This window comes from Triturus cristatus, chromosome 4_1 (genome assembly GCF_964204655.1).
Source record: "Triturus cristatus chromosome 4_1, aTriCri1.1, whole genome shotgun sequence".
Taxonomy (NCBI): domain Eukaryota; kingdom Metazoa; phylum Chordata; class Amphibia; order Caudata; family Salamandridae; genus Triturus; species Triturus cristatus.
Window position 1 is genome coordinate 631190800 of NC_140585.1, and position 21763 is coordinate 631212562.

Consider the following 21763-nt stretch of genomic DNA (forward strand, 5'->3'; position numbering starts at 1 on the left):
TGCTTGAAACTTTGCGGTGACCCCTCTCGGACGCAGCTGCTCCGTTGTGCTAACCTCAGTTTCCTTTCCAAAACAAAGGGGCCTTTGAAAGAGCCACCGGCCCCGGCGGACGCTCTCCGGGGCTGCAACATTAACTGCGTTATGAGGAGGGCAAATCCGCGACACTCATTCATTAAACACACAAGAAGTTAGCTCAGCTGAAAGACGAACTAACAAATCTAAGGATGATCCTTTTACTTTCAGAAAATAGTTTCTTAGCATTTCCTTTATATATATTTAGCTTTGAATTGCCAAGGCTCCTCCTTTACATTAAATTCTAATTTTAATTCTATTGCAGTGTTTCTGGGGTGCACAGCTTTGTTAGTTCATGTTTTGGCATAACACCCATTCTGCCATTCATGTGGCACCGCAACACTCCGCCAATCTGGTAGTTTTCACATATTTCACTGTTGCTATCACTGAGGGTGTTGTGTCCTGATCGAATTCTCAGTCAAGCGACCATGTCTTATTCATTGGGCTGGGGATGTATAATTTTAGGAATTTAAGTGCTACCTTCCAACTTTATGCTTAAACAATTTTTATTGGGTTTTATCAAGTCAAGTCAAATAAACTTTATTTCGGAGAATATCTCCATAAAAGATGCATAGAATTATACTATTATAAAAATATTTAAAAACATGCATAGAATTAGTTAAAAAGTGGTTTAAAATATTTAAAACATTTAGAACACCAGGACATCTATATGGCCGCTCGTTACAACACTCATATACAGTTTAAACCAGTACAAATTGAATCAGGTGAGCGTTTTCAGGTACCGTCTCCTTGTATGCCAGAAAGCCCCCAGAAATTTGGCCACAGCAAACACAATATGGGCAGCCATTTCACTCTTGAGGATTCTAAAGGCTTCATGACACCTAGTAAAACCCAAGTTCCTGCAAATGGGGATGATCCATTTTCTCCGCGCCTCACTATAGCCCGGACAAAAGAATATTATATGCAGTTCAGTTTCATCACTTACTCTGCATGCCGGGCAAGTGCTAGGTGCGGACTCAATCCAGTGACTAGTGAGTGCACGGATTGGCAGGGACCCATGCCTCCATTGCAGATACAGCTTCCTTATTAGTACTGGGTGTATATTGTCCAGGGCTGGTTCCAGGCTATAAGCATTTTTAATACAAATAAATTGCTCCGTGAGGGTCCCAGGGGTTGTGCAGGGGTGCAATGTGGGAGCCTTGGAGTCATAGTACATTTTAGTGAGGGCCTTTTTTGGAAGCCTGGGGCAAGCATCTAGAGGATCATTCCATAGGGTGTCAAGGCCTAGACCCACCAGACTACTCCTTACAAATTTGAGCCAACCAATGTTCCCCGAATTCGGAAGGCTAAGGACTTCCTGCAAGCCCTGCCTATAGTGGATCAATTCGGGCACCGCCCACAATCTATGCCAGTAAATCAGAGGGCGGAGCGCCAGATCTTCTTCCAGGGGTCTAATACCTAAGTCAAGTCTTAGTGGCACTAAAGGTGTACTTGGAGGGAGGGCTACTAAGCACCTGAGAAACCTGTTCTCCTCCTTTGCCAAGCAAGACGAGACTTTGTGGCCCCATAATTCACTGCCATAAATAACGGCTCCTCTGGCTTGCGCCCTATAAATGTGGAGCGGAGGGCCTATAGGTTTAAGAGTTGATCTATTCTTCCCCAACAGCCTTAATATCCCACCCACATGTTGTACTAGTTTTAGCTTTGCTTTCTCCTGATGCGGACCCCACCCCATTTTCTCATTGAGGGTTACACCAAGATATTCAAAGGTGTTAACCCGTTCTAGCGTATTGTTCCCTATACGGGGAATGCAGTGGAACCTAGGCGGGGGATTGAAGGCCATACATTTGGTCTTCGTGGTGTTAATCTCCAGTCCGTGCTCTCTACAGAAGTCCACAAAGCCATCCAGAACACGCTGGATTCCCATCGGCGACTTGGAGAGGAGGAGGGTATCATCCGCAAACATAATTGCCGGAACCCTCCTTCCTGCCAGCTTTGGGACGTCAGAATTAGGGACCCCGTTAAGGTGGTTAATGACCCCATTGACAAAGAGGCAGAACAGGGTCGGTGCAAGTACGCACCCCTGTCTTACCCCTCTGCCAACGGGAAACTTGTTGGATAGGGCGCCCTGCTTACCACACCTCACTTGAGCATAGGTGTTGGTGTGAAGTCGAATAATCATCGACAATAAATCACTTGGTACCCCCACTCTAGCCAGCACTTCCCACAGCTTACCACGTGGAACCAGGTCAAAGGCCGCCCTCAGGTCCACAAATACAGTATAGAGGCTGCCACCCTCCAATTGTTTTGTTTTCCAATATATGAGGGACAGCCTGAAGACCTGGTCTATGGTAGAGAACTTTTGTCGAAACCCAGCCTGGAGGGGGTTCAAGTTTTCCCTATCTTCGATCCAGTCCGAAAGTCGATCCAACAGAAGCCTCGCGAAAAGCGTCTGGGGGACGTCTATCAGACTGATCGGTCTGTAGTTGGCTGGAAGCAGAGGTGAACCCCTTTTAAATATAGGGACAATCTCTGCCCCCAGCCAAGTAGAGGGAACTGCCATACCGTGGACAATGGCATTAAAAAGTACGAGGAAGTAGGGGGCCCAGATTCTAACCTCATGTTTTAAGAGGTCGCCTGGGAGCTTGTCCAGTCCTGGCGCTTTTCCTGAGGAAAGGCGAGCAATCGCCATTTCCAGATCCTCCAAGTTAAAATCTTCCATCATGGAAGAATTACCAGTGGTTAGGGACACTATCTCTCCAGCCTCGGTTCCCAGGTGATCCAGCCCAGCTACACTATAGAGGGATGAAAAATGTTCCTCCCACGCTTCGGGCGCAATATTTGCCTCTATAGCCAGAGCAGGCTCAGCAGAGCCATGTTTCACTATTTGCCAGAACTTCCTGGGATCTCTGACTTTGAGAGCAGATGTCATTTCTGACCAGTTCTCCCAGTCCCAATCTATTTTGGCATTTTCAAGGAGGAGCTTATAAGCGGCCCGCTTTTCCCTAATAACCAGATTGGCCTCCCTGTTTTTGAGTGTCTGGAGAAGGTCTGCCTTGGCTTTCCTGCAGCTGGCATTGAACCAGGAGGCTCTTTCTCTCCTCGCTTTCCTCTCCCGAACCACCGGGTTCAATACCTCAGCAAGGTTATTACACAGGGTCAGATGAATATCCCCCAAAGAACGGCATCCATCAGGCGAAGGCAATTGTGGGAAAAGCCTTCCCACCTTTTCGAGGGCTGGGGCCACTAACTCATAAATCGCCCGGATACGATTTGGTTTTTCCAAGAGTTTTTCCCACCTTATTCTTCGCCTATTACTGGATATAATTAAACTTGTCACCAATGCTCTGTTTTCTACCACAACAGCATTGAGGAATCCGTCAGCTGCTAAGGAGAGGGACAGGCCATTATGATCACTATCCGGCCTGGGGACTATTTTAAATTCTTTGACTAGTTTCCAATCCTGTAATCTAGTTAGTATATAATCTATCCGGGACTCATGGCCTAGTCTATTAAAAGTTGGTCGCGGTGGTATGTCCTCTTTAAACCTGCCGTTGCAAGCTCTAAGTGAGTTTGCAAGGGTCATAGTTGTTATTTGGGATACAAGTGGTGAGCATGCCCTGACCGGGGGACCAGCAATAGTTGGAATATCCCAGAGATCATCCTCCTCACTACTGACCCCGTCTAGATAAGCCGGGAGTGGTTCGTACTGAGTGTTAAAGTCGCCTCCGACAAAGAGTGTTACTGAGCTAGAGACAGAGTCGAGAAATGTAGCCAGGTCCTCCATTGTCCCTGAAATGCCCGCTACTCCAACCGGTCTGGAATATACATTTACCAGTGTTAGACCCATCCCAGTGGGCCAACACAAGGCCACACACAAAATATCCAGAGAGTTGGTTTCTACAATCTCGGCCTTGCAGCCAAGATGAGAACCAACCCATATTGACAGACCACCGGACGGGCGTCCCTTCCCTCCCCATGTGGCTAAAACATTAAAAGTTGCAAACCCAGCATAGCAGTGACTCTCTCTGGCCCATATCTCCTGGAACATACATATATCGTATTTTTTAATGAAGTCCGCCCATTCACTACAGTCTAATTTATTGGGTAACCCCGCTATGTTCCAAGATAGGATTTCTAATGACCTCAGATCCTTATCTGTATTTGTAGCAATCTCGACAGGAATACTTTGATCTGACCCCGGGAGGGCCCAATCCCCAGTGACAGAGCGTTCACTGCCTAGGATAGCCCGTGGCGAAGAGACCTTTCTTGGTGAGCACCCACCCACCCCAGTATTCCTCTCCCCCCCAAATGTTGGACAGACAGTGTGCTCCCCTTTGGAATTATTTGAATTTGAATTTAAAAACATTTATTAAGCGCACTTATACCATGCGGTTTCATGGCGCTTTAAGTGGTGCAGTAGCAGTCGGCAGTAGAGGCTAGACAATGTAGGCTTGCTCAAATAACAGGGTTTTAAGATCTTTCCGAAACTGTATATATGAGGGAGAAGTACGGAGAGCGGCAGGAAGAGAGTTCCAGAAGAGCGGGGCGAGAGAAGCGAATTTCGCTCCGCCAGATTTCTTTTTCTTGAAGCGAGGAATGGTCAGGAGAGCCATGTGGGCAGAGCGGAGTTCGCGACCTGGGAGGTACGGTTTTATGGCAGCGCAGATGAACTCGGGGGCTGTACCCGATCTTGCCTGAAAAGTGAGGCAACCGAGTTTAAAAAGAGCACGCTCCCTCACCGGGAGCCAATGCAAAGCTTTAAGCAGGGGAGTGGCACGATGGTATTTGGGTAAGCCATAAATCAAACGAGCCGCTTGATTCTGAATGAGCTGCAAGCGATAAAACGCATAGGCTGGAGCTCCATTGTAGATGATGTTACCATAGTCAACTCGCGACAACACCATGGCCAACACAATAATTTTTAAGGCAGAGAGGGAGAAAAAACGGGATACTTTCCTAATTAGTCTTAGTGAAAAAAAACAAGCAGAAACCACTGAACCAACTTGTGAGTGGATAGAGAGTTGTGAGTTAAGAAAAATCCCAAGAGTTTTGACCTTAGGGACGGGAAGAGGGGGGACACCAAGTGACAAGGGCCAGTGGGAGGAGGTCCATGGACTGCAACCACCTCCGGTCAGGACTAACTCAGTCTTGTCCGGATTGAGTTTGAGGTGGTTGCAGTTCATCCAGTCCTGAATGAATGTCATTACAGTCTGAACATTGGAGGCAGATGAAGGGGAATTAGAAAGGTTAAAGATTAGCTGGAGATCATCGGCGTAATTGAACACCGTGACCTCCATCTGCTGTAACGAAAAAATGAGGGGGTGGATGTATAAGTTAAATAAAAGGGGGGAAAGTGATGAGCCTTGAGGGACCCCGCATTCCACCTTACGAAAGTCCGCGGTGAAATTGGCCAGATGGACAGCTTGGGCCCTCCCTGTGAGGAAGGACTCAATCCACGAGAAGGCTAGGCCTTCTATGCCCGCCGCCCTGACACGATTGAGGAGAATGGAGTGATCCACCGTGTCAAAGGCCACAGCATCAAGGCAGTCAAATCTGTTAAAGTGAGTAAATGGGACCCCATTCAGACCCAAGGCTGGCTGGTTCCATCTATTCATGCCCCAGGGTTCCCCTTGGGGATAGACTCTTCTCCCCTGGTACAACTTTCTCGGGCCCACCCATGACCAACCCTCGTCGCCTCCCTCCGCAAACCGCTCTAATTTGTCGGGGTAGAAGGCCGATAAGGGAAGTGTCTGTATGGTGGTATGTGGTGAGCCCCCAACCCAATTACAGATGTAGGCAACTGTTCTTGGGTCTCTGAAATTAACCAGGACGCAGTCCCCTGTGCCCCTTTTGATTGACTCTCCTACCCACGGAACCCGCCTTGCTAAAATAACCTCATTATGCATGCCCGGGGGTAGAGGCCTAAATTTGTTGAGCCAATCTATGGTCTTATTTTTAATAGAAGTGGGAGTCTCATTGGAGCCCTCAGCAAGCTCAGGGACACCACTAAGCACTACCACATAAGGAGCGGCACCTGGAGGTAGATGGGCTGGTCTCCTGGCGGAATTGAAATCAGGGATCTTCATTGAAGGTTGCATGGCTTGCTCCCTAGGATATAGATTGGGTCCCTTTGGCAGATTTACCGGGAGATTAGGTCCCTGTATCTGGGTAACAGGGGTAGCTATTACAGGGATTTTGTTGGTAATGTCCCCCCTGGGAGGTATAGATGGGGGGGTGGTGGGGAAGGGTTTGGAATGCCCCGTGGTGTGTCATTACTTGGGACTAGATTGTTGCTACCAGATGTAGTAGGTAGAGTAGTGGCTGAATAGAATGGATTCGTTGGGTGGGTGGATGATGTTACGGGAGCTACATCTCCCCTTGCTGCGCACTTTGAACAGATACCACTGCTGTTTTGCGGTACCTTCAGTGTCCCTACACCCTTTACCAGATCTTTCATTAAATCCTCCATTCTAGTCAACCTGCCCTCTACTTTCCCTAGCCCCTGGGTAGATTCCATAAGGGTTTGCTGAGTAGCGTTTATACCCTCCTCAATACACTTAGTCTAGCCTCTAGCCGTGTTAATCTAGCTTCGAGGAAGTCTATCAGGCATTCTATAGTGGAGCTCAAGTCTCTATCCCCCAATTGCACTTCCCCGTCAGCGTTGGAAATTGCAGAGAGACTGCTTGACAGTGGGGGAGTAGCTTCTACCCTTGGGTTGGTGTTAAATACCTGGGGGTTCCTCCCTTGTCCCTTGCTCATATTCCGTGAGGATTGGAGGTTATCATGTTTTGGGATTTTAGATTTTTTCCCCCCCACACCCTCGGTGCACTGTTTCCTTTTCTTGATTGCACCTTCGCGTTGGCCTACCTCTAGGGTCTTATTCCTAAATACAGGGCCCTGTGGGGGTTGGGTGGAGGGGACAACAAGGGGGCTTTGGGAATCACCTTGTGTGTCAGGGATAACAATGTTAGTTGAGGGTTGAACATCACCAACTAACCCTAGTAATGGAGGTGTTAAACTCAAATCCCTGGCATTCACCGGAAGACCCTGCTGAATAGGCGATAAAGCCCTAGCAATAGCCCCCAGAGAGGAGCGTTTCGATGCAGCTAAGCCCTGTGAAAGTCTCCTCTCTAGCGTGGTGATTTCTTTGTCCAGTACAGAGTTGGCCCTTATGATGAAGTTGTCCATAGTCCCCAAAGTAGGAAGTGTTTGGGCTCCAGACCTTGCAGCAGTGCTCCTAGTTTCCCTTGCAGCCATGGCCACCTATTCGTGTCAGAGATGATGTGCACAACTCAGACCTATCCCCTGGCGATTCCTTTGCCTGGTGTGAGTTCAAAAAGGGGGGGCCCAGTCCGATCTCTAACTGGCTACAACAGGCCCGGTCTTGGCCCGGTCTTCACGCACGTCCTACGTTGCGGGAAGAGAAGACTGAAGTCATACCTCTCAGGCAGGAGGCATGGCCACAGAGGGGTGGAGCGGGAAGAGGACCCAGGTGTGGCCGGTGACAATGTTACTTGGCCCCCTGGTCCTCGTAGTCCCGCAGAACACCCAGGCAAGCCTCAGATCAGCTGAGGAGTTGTAAAAGTCCGGGAGGCTTTCACCTAGCGGGTCCCGTGCGTGTAGCAGCAGCGTCCAAGAAACCACAAAGACTAGAGCCTCGAGCGGCACCCCAATCCTTCCCGTGGCTCCCTTCCCACCACCGGTACTCCCTGCACGTGCAGCCCGCTTCACTTCCTATCGCCGTCCAGCCCCGCTCAGCGCCGTCCACACAACTCTGCTTGCCTGGACTTAGATAGGACTGCAAATCGCCAGGTGCAGCTGTTCCGTTGGACGAAAACCACTGAGTCTCAAGTGAACCAGTGACCTCCGCAAAACCGCCCGCAAACCACACCACGGCTGCAGACGCGAAACCGAGGGTGGAAAGAGCCGCTCCGCTCCGGTCAAACTTGCACTTCAGAGCGCTGGGAAGCCGTACAATCAGAAAAACGCCGTCCGCCGGCCGCCATCAACCTCTGCCTCAGCGGTGCAGCCCGGGAAAGAGGAGGGGAGTCTGTGAGCGTGGGTTTTATCAATTAAATTAAATTCAATCTACATTATTTTGGTAAAATAGTATAAATACTTAAAAACATTATAAATAGAAATCTCAATTCGTAACAGTAAGTAAACAGTCGTACAACATCAGTAGTCAAGGTAAATACCAACAGACTCAGATAAAACCAAAGGAACAAAAACCTCAGCAGAAGTCCTTAAGAAGGAACTCATTATGGGTCCTCTATGTCCCCCGGGATTATCTAAACAAGAGATCAGATATATTAAGGACAATCAGTACAATGTTAAAAGGCACAGCAGTCACGAAAAAAAAATCCATTTAAGTATCCACCTAGATTTCCTAAAACATCACATAAAAGCAGTAGCCCTCTGCTTGATGGCGAGTTCGATATATGTGGCAGCAAAGAAGCAGATCTTGATTGTGGGTAATGTTTGCAGGTAGATAAAGGCAGCTCTACAATAGCAAATATTGGCCGCCCTGAGGATGGGCAAATAGCGTTTCCTCAGCAACTAATACAATTTACAGAATAACATCAAATGTAGGGTAGTTTGAGATGATTGATCGTCACATAGGCATAAAGGAAGTTGTAAAAAGTATGTGCCTTGTGATGGAAAGGCAGCAAGAAAGTGCACCATGCATAACCTGAGGCTCATTAGTAAGAATTTGGGATGCATATTTCCCACCCATACTAAGTGTGGCCCAGGACTTGCAGCTGGACAAATCCCCAAATATAGGTCTGGACAGTTGGTTTAACTACTGCACTCCACGTTCTATTCTCCAGGCATACCTCTGAAAACGCATTCTTCAGAGTCCTGGTAGAGCTGGCTAACACATTGCTAGGCGAGGTAAACAAGTGCTCCCATCCAATACTATGATAGAAATTCTGTATTTACTTCAACTAATGAGTACTCAAACAGTGGTCGACTTTAAAGCAGTTTGCAAGCACAGCCCTGCTAAAGGATGTGTGACTTTTGATCCAAATTCTGAGCCACAAAAGGAGGGGTTGGACTTTGATGAGATGGATAATACAGCCATTCCCTACCTCAGTGTGGCAGATGAAGGAACTAGTGCTTTGGGAGACTGCTAGTAGGCTCTTGATAAAGCCATTCTCAGTTTTTACAAGGCCCCCCTGATCTTCAATGCCCCACACCCTAGCCCCATATGAGGCAATAGCACAGCATTTGGCTTTTAAGACTGTCAAGAGTTCCTTTATTGGTTTCTAAACAAGTTTGCGGGCAAAATTAAGGACAGCCTCCACTGATTTGGAGAAGGCAACAGCTCTACTGGTATTCATGAGAGACGAGTCTCAAAGGGAATGCCTAGGTAGGATAAAGTAGGAACAGAACCAACTTTCTTGCTGTTAACTACAAAAGGAGACATTATCCTTCTTCCTTCCCCCAAAAATCATTATGTGGGTCTCTTTTTGGTTGACCATAAGGTCTACACTGGCTATAAATTCACAAAACTCATCCAGCAGACGTAAGCCATTCGCAGTCCTGGCAATTAGAATAGTATCATCTGCTTAAATAAGTGTGGGGATACTCTGAGCACCTACACAATGGCAATCTGCACTGAGGTTAACAAGTTTGTCCTCCAAGCTCTTTATATAAATGGAGAACAGAAAAGGAGCCAGGACACAGCCCTGGTGTACGCCCATTGCCAGGCTGAAAGATGGTGTAGTTTCTCCACCTGAGCCATACCTTACACTGACAGTGACATCATTGTGCAGATCTCTAAGGAAATTAACAACGTAAAGATCTACCCCCATATCGGTAATGATGTTCCACAATTTAGACTTGTTTACAGAGTCAAAGGTAGAACTGAAATCCATAAAAGCCAATTACAACTTGCCACACTTGGCCACAGTGTATTTGGCAATTAACAAGGCACGGGGTCAGACTGATTTGCATATGGCCATGTCTGAACTGGGGTGGTGGAGTGAGCTACAAGAATGATGATGGATTAAACCCAGATCAGTTGACTGGGGGTGAGTGTTTGATTTGCTCAAACGCTCCGTCCATCATTTCCTTTGGTATCGCTTTGTTCGCCATAAGTTGGCAGGGTATGCCCAAACGTGGGTCCCTTGCTCACTTTGCCACTGGATTCAAGATAGCCTGGCTGATGAGGGTTATGAACCCGAAACCGGTCCCAGGATGCTTGTTTCCAGTCCAGGGAAGACATGGCTTGGCAGTTCGGGCTGGACTGTTCCCATGAGGCACAGGGTCAGACTGATTTGCATATGGCCATGTCTGAACTGGGGTGGTGGAGTGAGCTAAAGAATGATGATGGATTAAACCCAGATCAGTTGACTGGGGGTGAGTGTTTGATTTGCTAAAACGCTCCGTCCATCATTCTCTTTGGTATCGCTAAATTTAAATTTAAGGATTGCTCGACCATGCCTTGGCCAGATTGGAAACCGAATTGGAGATCTGAGAGTATGTTGGGTTCCTCGACCCAAAGCTGCAAACAGTCCAACAGAATTAGTCCCATAATCTTCGCGGTGGAAATAATCAGTGAAATAGGACGATAGCAGTGGGGGTCATTTTTTGAGCCCTTTTAAAAAAATAGGAGCAATAGTCTCATGGGACCAATTCTTAGGCAGGCCAGCCACTAAGGCGGTATTAAAGACGTTTGTAAGTAAAGGGGCTCAAAGTGGGATATTGGCTTTAAACATATCAGAGGTAAGCCGGTCTGGGTCAGGAGCACTCCCAACTGGACAACTAGCCACGGCCTACATAACCTCTTCCAGTTCAATCACTGGAACCACAGAAAACTTAGCGGGGTGTTGGGACACATTTAAGGTGTTGGTCTGTGGCTGAAAAGGAGCTAAAGAGATAAGAATGGTGATCTCAGGGTTTCCTAAGCAAGGGTCAGCGTAAAGCTTGGTGAAATAGGTTTTATCAACTATAGACATTAGCAGTTGTAGCAGGATAAGAACAAAAACGGGGGCATTCTTATTTAGACATTAGCAACTGTAGCAGTATAAGAACAAAAAAAGCAGGAAGCAATCTTCAGATACATTTCAGTTTCAGTGCATGAAAGAAACAGAGGTTCAGTACGTGCACAAACAAAAGGCTAGGAGTGAATTGCACTGGCTCATAATGATGTAACATGTCAAAATTCCTTCAGCTGTATGCTGTTGTGTAAAATTGTCTCCCTGTGTATCCTAAAAGGATGAGGGGGACCCAATGACTAATAGGGATGGGTTTCAAAACTTGGAAAAAGAAACCAGAGGGAGCACAAGCGATAATAGTATAACGCTGTGAAGCAGAATCTGGGGGGCTCGTGGAGCAGGTGTGCACTCTGGCATATTGTGATGGAGGGGGATGGTAGTCGGGACATGAGGCCTTTAAATTTGACACGGTGGGGGAGGGAGCCCCTTTTCAGCCCATTCCTTGTACTGTATAAGCATAGTGTTCCAGGCAGGGCCTACAAGGCGCTGGTGCATACAACAGGCCTCCTCCCAGTGCAATGCAGAGTTTCCTGCCTCTCCCTTCCAAGTAATGCCTTACGCAATTGGGAGAGAGCCAAGAAGGGGTTTGGCCCTCCAGTGCATGGTTAGTAGGCGCTTGGCCAACAGCAGGGCAAGGTTGGTGAAGCACACCCTTACCCTGTGATTTTTGTCATCTTTGGAAAATACCTAAGGCTGTAGCCTTCTATGAATTTAACGTGTTGAGTTCTGTGACCATGGTCAATGAATCATATGCTGCATGCCAAAACCCTGTTATGCTTGGGCAGACCAGAGAATGGGCTGAAGGTCGGCAACCTGGGTGAGACATATAGGACAAGTGAAATTGGCTACAGGGAACATACGATTTAGTAGAGAGGGTGTAAGAAAATTCCTGTGAAGGATCATATATTGGATGTTTTTAAAGTGTGCATTCCTCAAAACAGTCTTAGGGGACTCTAGGGCTCTAGACTACTCAGTGTCGTGAAGAGGTCTTGTTAAGTTCTTCTCCCGGAGGCATTGAAGGTGAACCAGAGAGATGTCAGTGTGCTCCCTAATAGCTTTCTATAGCAATGTGATGTCATCCTGAGGTATAGAGTATATCACTGCATGGGGAGGCAGTTCTTCATCCAGGGCTCCCCATGATGATCGGAGTGCCACCCGCAATTGCCCGTATGTTGGTAACTGCCCCGGGGGAATATAGTCCTGATGAATTTGTTTAAATGTAATGATCTGCGCATCTTGGTACCGCAAGCGAGAATGATTTTGTTTGGCATCAGGGGCTACTGTCAGGCCCGGTAATAACACCATGATCAGGGGATGATCTACTATAAAAGGTGTCCCTCCCTTCCTCCTCACGGTTACTGAACATAGCCCCTGACTGCCAGGGGACCCTCCCGATGTTCCAGTCCCATCATGACTTGGATTGCATGTCTGAAGTGTCTTTTTCTGCTAGCTCTCCAACTTCAGCGGTACTTGGCCATTAACCCTGTTTCATTTAGTGGCTCATAGAGCAAAGATTTGGGCGTGCAGGCTTTGGTTTTGGTTATGTTGTTTGCTACATGTTGCACGAGCAACACATGATCCCCATTCTTGCAGGCCGGAATGGATAAATGGTAAGTGTACCCAGCTAGCATTCCCCCTTCCCTCCCCACACATCTGCATTTCCCTATGTTCACTAATCGCACCATACAATTTCTCACACTAAATGTATGGGGATACATTCAGCACACCACTGTTACTCAGTACATGATTACATCAAAAGACAGCGGGAACACATTAGATACCTGCAGGAAACACATCTCACTATTGATGAACTCCAGTGCCTGAGAAGGCGATGGATCGGTATGGTTCAGGTATTACATATTGCACATACGCCAAGGGTGTATTGCTCTGGGTACACCTGGGTACCCCCTTTCAAATCCAAAACATAGTCCTTGATAAGGAGGGAAGATCCATTTTGTGGTGGGCCAGTTAGACTGCGAGCCCATCCTTCTAGGTTGTATCTATGCAACAAATTCAGAGCAAATGTTTCTGGACAAAGAGTCCCAGCTCAATGGGTAGGTATCCCATGGATACTAGGTGGCAATTATAACAACATACTGGATGTCTTTCTTGACTGCTCTCACCCTCAACTCTTTCAAGCCCCAGCTCATCAACACTCCAAGCAGTTCTCTGGATGGACTCAACAGTATTCCCTTCTCAATGCAATCCATAATCCACACCTATGCCTTTTCTCTCATTACTCGAACCCACACAATCTTTACATCTGCTTAGACCGGTTTATGTGTTCTCAGGACTTAGTTCCATGTCTTCTTCACTCAGACTACCTGGGTCATGTGATATCAGACCATGCTGCACATATAGCAGACATCGAGTGGGGTACTCCTCATCTAATGGTTCCTACCTGGAAGTTATTCAAAGATACATTAGATGAGCCGGTATTTTGCAAAACCCAATTAACCCACATAGCCCAGTACTTTGAAGAAAATCATGGCACAGCCACCATCCAGGCTGTGGCATGGGATTCATTTAAAGTGGTGACTCTGGACTTCTGCATTCAAAACATAGCCGGAGTTCTCACGGAATTAACCAAGACTCTCCGAGACGCAGATGAAGCAGTGACCCCATTGGATAACTGTCGCCTTCTTGATGACACAATGCGCCATGCACTGATAGATGCCAAGAAACAACAAGCTGCCGTAGTAGAATACCTCCACTGTTATAATTTCACTGAATTCACGGCCCACAATCATGCTGTGGGTGACAAACTTGCTCACCTACAGGCATGGATGACCGACACAAAACAAATACTTCCTCAATCACAGAAATCGCCCCTGCCAAGGGTTCGATTTTGAGATCCCAATCAGCTATACTACAAGCATTTATTGCATACTATGCCGAGCTGTACAGGGTGCCTTCTGCCCCAACCCCTGGCACAATCACATGTTTTCTAACACCCCTCCTCCTGCCCACCATCAACCATGCTACAAGAGGAGTTAGACAAACTTATTACTGTAGCTGAGGTTAAGAAAGCAATACATGATCCCAGGGTTAGACAGGTTTCCAATGGAATACAATGATTGGTTCTCAGTGCTCCTAGTTTCCCTCCAGGACTCTCTTTAAGTATCCCTGCTGAAGCCTTTTCAAATCAATTGGTACTTGTAGAACATGGCTTATCACCCATGAGGCGATCCAGGCTTTCTGATGCTGGCCTAGTCAAAGTGCAAGGTCTTGAGCTTCTTCCTGAAGTCTGCCAGCTAGGGAGATGTTCAGAGTTGGAGGGGTTGTGCATTCCAGGACTTGGCAGCGAGGTGGGAGAAGGAGCGTCATCCACTGTAGCTACTGCGGATGCGCGGAGTCTGTGCCAGGCAGAGGGAGTTGGAGCAAAGGTTTCTGGATGGTTGGTAGAAGTTCAAGCAATGGAGGGCTTTGTAGGCATTTGGCAGTAGTTTGAATTGGCATCTTTTCTAGATTGGGACCAGTGGAGGACTCTCATGTGCAGGGTGATGTGGGTCCTTTTAGAAAGGTTGAGGATCAGTCTGGTCGCTGAGTTCTGTATCATCTGGAGCCTTCCCATGAGTTTGCTGTTGGTCCTCGAGTACAGTGCATTCCCGTAGCATGGATGGATGGTGATAAGGGCTTGCGTGACCGTTTTTATGGTGTGGGTGGGGAGCCATTTGAAGATTCTTTGGAGCATGCGGAGAGACTGGAAGCGAGCCATAGAGACTGTGTTGATCTGTTGTTTATTGGTGAGTTTGCCATCCAGGATGATTCCAAGGTTGCAGGCATGGTCTTTGGGTGTTGCCTAAGTTCAATGGGGTGGTTAGGGCAAACTTGCCGATCAGTTACCAATAGATAAAGGTGTTCGTCAAGGCTGTGTTTTGGCCCCTACACTGTTTTCTTTTTTCTTAAACATAATTGTTCAATTCCTCTCTTGTTCTCCCAACAATGCCCCAATGTTTGCCAGTAGGAAAACCCCCTATACTTTTGTTTGCAAACAGCCCTCTGCTCATCTCAGAAACACCAAGCAGACTGCATTGTGCCCTATTGCACTTTGAGGAGCTCTGCAGAGTGCGAGGTCCTGAGATCAATGCCACAAAGATGAAATATGTGCTGTTCAACCAACACAGATCTTATAAGGGAAGAGTAATGTTGGGGGTCAAGCCACTTGAGAGGGCAGATAATTTCAATTATCTTGGTGTTACCCTGTTCTCGATGATGTCCTGGAAGCTGTAGGCGGATGCCATGGCTCTCAAGCATAGACAGATTATCTGGTTATAGTGAAGGAACACAGGTGCTACTCTTAAACCAATTGGCCTTACTCTAAAAATCTATAACGCAAAAGCATTGGAGATGGCTGTGCACGGTTTAGGTTTAGAACTTTCAGGATTCTCCAACATTTCTTCTCTAACCCTCTCAGAGAATAAGTTTCAGTGAAGTGTGACCCGCCTTCCCCACCAGCATCTCTGACACCCTTGATACTTGATTTAGGTAAGAAGGCCTTAGCTAATGTAGTCAAACTATGCTTGTTATTATTCTGAAGAAGGGTTTGGTCCACACCATAACTTGTTCCCCACGCTCTGGCCTTGAGAGACATTCTGGACTCTGATTGGTTCCACAAAATCAAGTGGCTACAGCAAATCAAAAAGATATAGTTGACATTGGTATGAAGGATCTTTGGGTAAACCCAATGAGTAAACCAATTCCCTCATCAGAAACATTCAAGTACAATTACTGGCTATGGATCTGGCAATGTGAAGCTTGTGCAGTGGAGAGCGGGAAACAGCCTTTTCAACGAAGGCTGAACAACGAGATGCCTTTACAACGAAGGCTGAACAATGACAACGTCTGACCAACGCATGTCTTTACAACGATTTTTTTTACAAGTATGCCTTTACCACGGATGCCTTTACAACAAATTTCGTTACAAATGCATTAAATGTAAAGGCATACTCATAGTAAAAAAAATTACATTTGAATGTAAGTAATTTAATACGTGTTAAAGGTATTACGTGTTTTATATATATGTATATATAGATATAGGGTGGCAAGAGTATTTTAAGGGTTTAGGGTGGGTGTGGGTTTTTGGGTGGCGAGGGTAATTTTAGGGTTTAGGGTGGGTAAGGTTTTTGGGTGGCGAGGGTAATTTTAGTATTTAGGGTGGGTAGGAGTTTTTGGGTGGTAGGGAGTTTTTAGAGTTTAGGGTGGGTATGGGTTTTTGGGTGGCAAGAGACATTTTAGTGTTTAGGGTGGTATGATTTTGTGGGTGGCATGGGTAATTTTAGGGTTTAGGGTGGGTATGGTTTTTTGGGTGGTGAGGGTAATATTAAGGTTTAGGGTGGGTAGGGGTTTTTGGGTGGCAAGTGTATTTTTAGCATTTTGGGTGGATATGGGTTTTTGGGTGGCACGGATATTTTTAGGGTTTGGTGGATATGGGTTTTTGAGTGGCAAGGGTAATTTTAGGGTTATGGGCGGATATGGGTTTTTGGGTGGCAAGGGACATTTTAGGATTTAGGGTGGGTATGGGTCTTTGGGTGGCAAAGGTATTTTTAGGGTGGGTAGGGGTTTTTAGGTAGCAAGGGTAATTTTAAGGTTTAGGTAGGGTATGGGTTTTTGGGTGGCAAGAGTAATTTTAGGGTTAAGGCTAGGTATGGGTTTTTGGGATTGTATGGGTATTTTTGGGGTTTAGGGTGTGTATTGGGCTTTGGGTGGAAATGTTTTTTTAAGGGTTTGGGGTGGGGATAGGTTATTGGATGGAATGGCAATATTTAAGGTTTGGGGTGGGTGTATGTTATTTAAAGGTTTATACTTACCTGTAAAATAGAAACATTGTTGTGGTACTGTGGTAAAGGCATTCGTGGTAAAGGCATATTCGTTGTAAAAAACAGTTGTTAAAACTTTCGTGGTTTAGACTGTCATTATTAAGGCGTCGTTGTAAAGACTCCCGTCGTTCTGGCAGTAGTTGTTGCATCATACATCTGTGGAGAACACACTAGAAAGAGAGCTCCGGATGGCAGCCGACAACCTCCCCAGTCAACCACCCATACTGAACAAGGCTACCACGACAAACGATCAGGATAGGGTGAAAAACAAGGCACAATGGGCAACATTCAAACTATATCACCAGAATACCATTGCCAAAACTCTCTCGGATATCAAACCTAATAACCACTACAATGACCGACTCCCCTCTAAATGCCTAAAGAGAATCAACCATATTGTCGTCCCAATATGGACAAAAATAATAAATGCCTCACTATCACAGGGGATCATTCCAGAATGCCTAAAAACAGGTCAAGTCCTCCCCATCATCAAAAAACCTACAGCGGACCCGGCAGAGCAAAATAACTTTCGCCCAGTAACTAATATTCCATTACTTGCCAAACTAATTGAGAAATGTGTCCAAAACAAACTGAGCCATCACATCGCAAATTTCAAGCTATTGGACGACTTCCAATTAGGATTCAGAACTGGCCACAGTATGGAAACAGCGATTCTACTTATAGTGGATGATGCGCTACAGGCCCCAGATCAAAATCAAACATGTCTACTAGTCCTTCTTGACCTGTCGTCTGCATTTGACATGGTAAATCATGAAAAATTACTAGCCAGGCTTCATGACAGGATTGGTCTATCCGGGAATGTTCTGAAATGGTTTGAATCCTTCCTTCAGAACAGAACACAAAGATTCCTAGTCAACCAGACGCTATCTCCATCATTCCCGAATTCAATTGGAGTCCCTCAAGGATCTACACTATCTCCGTCACTATTCAACCTGTATGTCGAACCCCTTACTGAAATTCTCCGAGACGCAAACCTATCCTACCACATGTACGCGGATGACAAGCAGATCTACATCAAGATCGCGTCACTGGAAGACATCAAGTTAATGAATGAGGCCTTAAAAATGTCATTACACTGGTTAACTAGTAATCACCTGAAACTAAATGCGCAAAAAACGGAATTCCTATTAATTTCACCAACAAAGAACCACACAAGTGAAGGAATGGACCAAAATGATCACAGCACTAAACAACACCCCTATTCTAGTTGAATCAGCGAAATCACTAGGAATCACACTGGATAAGAACCTAGACATGAAAGCCCACATCAAATCAATGGCAAAAAGTGCCCGTTTTCACTTAAACTATATTAGAAAAATGAAACCACTCATTTCTACAGCGGACCTCAAATTGGCAGTCCAATCCTTAGTTATTTCAAGGATTGAATATGGATGTACAACTTTAACAGGTCTATCTAAAGTCTCCACAGCACCACTAAAAGCATGTCTAAATGCGGCCGCAAGACTCCTTACTGGATCTAGGAAATATGAACATATCTCCCCACACCTGAAAGCCTTAAACTGGTTACCATATGAAGCCAGAATTCAGCTTAAACTGGCATGTATTACCCATAGAGCGCTCCACTACAAAACACCAAAGTACCTAGCCCAGAAAATTGAGCTATCAGGGGGAAGCAGACCAGCCAGGAGTGCCAAAGAGCTGCTGTTGAAACCACCCATCTTTCGGAAGAAGAAAACGTATGACAGAGCTTTCTCCGGAGCAGCCCCCAGAATCTGAAACTCAATACCTCCAAACATTAGAAAAATTTCAAATACAGCAAAATTCAAGAGGGAGGCGAAGATCTTCCTAATGAGCAAGTTCCTTCCTTAGGCAAGACTGCTCATCACCAACACTTGATGTAGGTGCTACCAACACAGAACAACAACGTATGTAGAGATAAGGTCACCAGTTAGCTGAGACTACGCATTACGGTACAGTACTATTCGGGACTTGATTTCAGGTAGAAAGGCACGATAACAGACACTTCGGAACCATTAGTACAGGACTATTGTTACACCTTGTACACTAGTCAGTTTCAAAAATTGTTATTTGAACACGAGAAGATAGACATGTGCAGGAATTTCAGATTGATAAGACACTCCTGCTCTCAAGTTGTATACCAAAACTGTACATAGATGTTATTGCTGCTTTACTAGATGTTCGCAATCGTACCTCAAGTAACTGTGAAGCGCTCTGATACCCAAGGGTCATGTTCGCGCTATATAAAACTCTGTAAATAAATAAATAATATAAATAAAAATGTAGTTGACAGGAAGGTTCTTAGATTTTAAATTACTTTCTTTATTGGAATCTTACTGGGTTATTATCACTGTGCCTCTTGATAACAAGCATTGGCATAGCCAATAGGTCTCACCTTTGGGACCTTATAAGTGTTTAGTTATCCAGCACAATATCCTTGGTGCAACAACATCAACTGTTGCATGGCTAAACACTTATAAGGTCCCAAAGGCGAGACCTATTGACTATGCCAATGCTTGTTTTATAATTATGTGGTTCAACTACTAAATCACGCAGCAATGATTTAGCCAATGTATGCCAATGTTTTACATTGTGTTTTTGATGCTGCTTTTCATTGCAACTGATATACATTTTTTATTCATTGCTAACAAACGCTTGGGGACTACTGACCTACAAGATGGGAGTATGTTCCCTCCTGACCTTGGGGATTTACCATTCTGAATCAATTAATGAAATTGTTTCCTGCCTTTAATCTTTGAGCACCTCTTTACAAAATTTACATCATGCATGTACAAGTGATCAAAACATCACCTTCGTTTTCGAGCAGATGAATGGGCGCATCTGATACATCCGTATTGCTTAGGCTTAATCCCTGCAGGTTCTTTATCCTCAAGACGTGATATTTGTGGAGTGACTGACAGGACATAACCCTGCCTGAGAATATCTTTCATTAAACAGACGTTGAACTTAGGGAAGGGCCAGTCAATCATTCTTTCGACCTTAGAAGGAAAAAAAACAACATCTGCTATGTTTTAAAAAAATTTTTTTTTAGAGAGTTTTATATGGTTCGAACTAGACCCGAATCGGGTATCAGAGTGCTTTACACGAGCACCGGTTTCGTTACAGAAGGACTCATTCATTTTTGTTAGGCACGGGGAGATTAAGTGATTTGCCCAGAATCACAGGATGTTGTGCGTCGTAGCCAAGACTCTAACCCGGTTCCCCAGCTTCGAGGTCGACCGCTCTAGCCGTAAGGCTACATCATCTTCCCAATGACAACCTTCAGCTCTTCCAAAATAAAACGCTGTTAGTTGGGCCTCTCCTGACCACTCAAATTCTGCCACTGCTGATATGTAAAATATGACATTTCCCATACGTTTTCGGCTGAAAGGAAGCTCTGCACCTCATCCCACTCACTTATAAACTGCAAATCTCCAAATTAAAGTGGGTTACAATTCAGGATTGAAATTCTCATACTGACTAATAAAAGGGTAACCAATCCGCTATACTGGTATTGTCTGGATTATCAAATCTTTCCTAAGATTTGCAATAACAAATATCACCTTGGCCGCAAAATAAATTGTGATGATGTAGAAAATATTTCCAAAGTATGGCCATCAAATTAGGTTCCAACAAAAAAATATATAATTTGACTCCATCAGTTCAAGAGTGTATTATACTATGGTCCAGCAAACTCACAAGGCTACAGTACACAGAAAAATCACACTACAAAACAGAACTGTCTTTCACTGCATAAGTAACACCATTAAAATAGCAGTCTTCTACAACATAGATTAAACAGCAGGTCGGATACTGAACAGGTTTGCCATGGATTGAGATCACTCAGCAAAACTAAAAATACTGAAATACTAATCTGGCCTAAGTTTGGAACAAATAAACATAGATAATGCAGTGTAGACTAAGACAGTACGTGTAATGCAGTCAATATGGAGCCTAGAACTTACATAGCAGTCATCGGTTTCAAACCAGGTTGATTGGCACAGTGTCTATCAAAGGCAGATGAATTCAGCACTAATTTGACCTCTAATTATCAATGCTCAGTAGCCACAAGATGTGCAAAATTCTCTTTGCTATGACCAATGGGTATCTCCTAACCATCTGCACAAAAGAATCGTCTAAGTTTTCTTCCTCTCACTAGATGGTCCATCAATTTGGAGATATCCCTTCTCCCTCTAAAGCAAACACCAGTGAAGACCCTAAGGAATGCAGGATTTCACGTGTAATGCCAACTAGTATATCACATTCTCAGCCGCGCACACACTCGCACGTTTATCTCATGCTGGTAAAAATAAAGGTGGTCCAATAAAACACAATTTTTTCAAACAAGTATACTAATTAAGGCACATTCGCTTATTGATTACCATAGTACAAAGGTCAACGTGACTTATTATCAAATTACAAGCAAGCTAGATCTACTTTTATGTTATTTTGTCCTCTGGTTCTGGTTAAATGGCTATGTGTGTGTCTTTTACACATGACAAAACAGACTAGCATAAACCATGCATGCAAATCGTCAGTGAGGAATGTGACATTTATTAACACTGTTGAGGGTAGCATGAGTGTATCATAACCCATATGAGATTTTGCTCTCCTGGGTCATAGCCCCTCCAAACACTTAAGAACGACCAAGTTGATTGCATTTGGCAAACCTCTTTCAGATGGACACAATAACTCCTGTGGATTCCTTAAGTGAACCTTTTCATAGGCACCAGACTATACCGCGCACACCAGTACCAGCCAGGGACGCGCCCTGCCTGAAGAAGCGATTTCTGGAATTTAAAAAAAAAAGGAATGCAGCGTCCAGCGAGTGGCGCGCGCACGAATGCGAGCACCAGGCCATATGTTTTGAATTATTGCGCCCGTGTCTGGGCACAAAAATTCAAA

At 45.4% G+C, this 21763-nt stretch overlaps 1 protein-coding gene across 3 annotated transcripts in view; it reads right to left on the reverse strand.

Annotated features, from left to right (window-relative positions):
* Window positions 1-21763, reverse strand: part of NAV3 (neuron navigator 3) — a 1112283-nt gene that overhangs the window by 972629 nt on the left and 117891 nt on the right. The gene's annotated exons all lie outside the window — the stretch shown is intronic.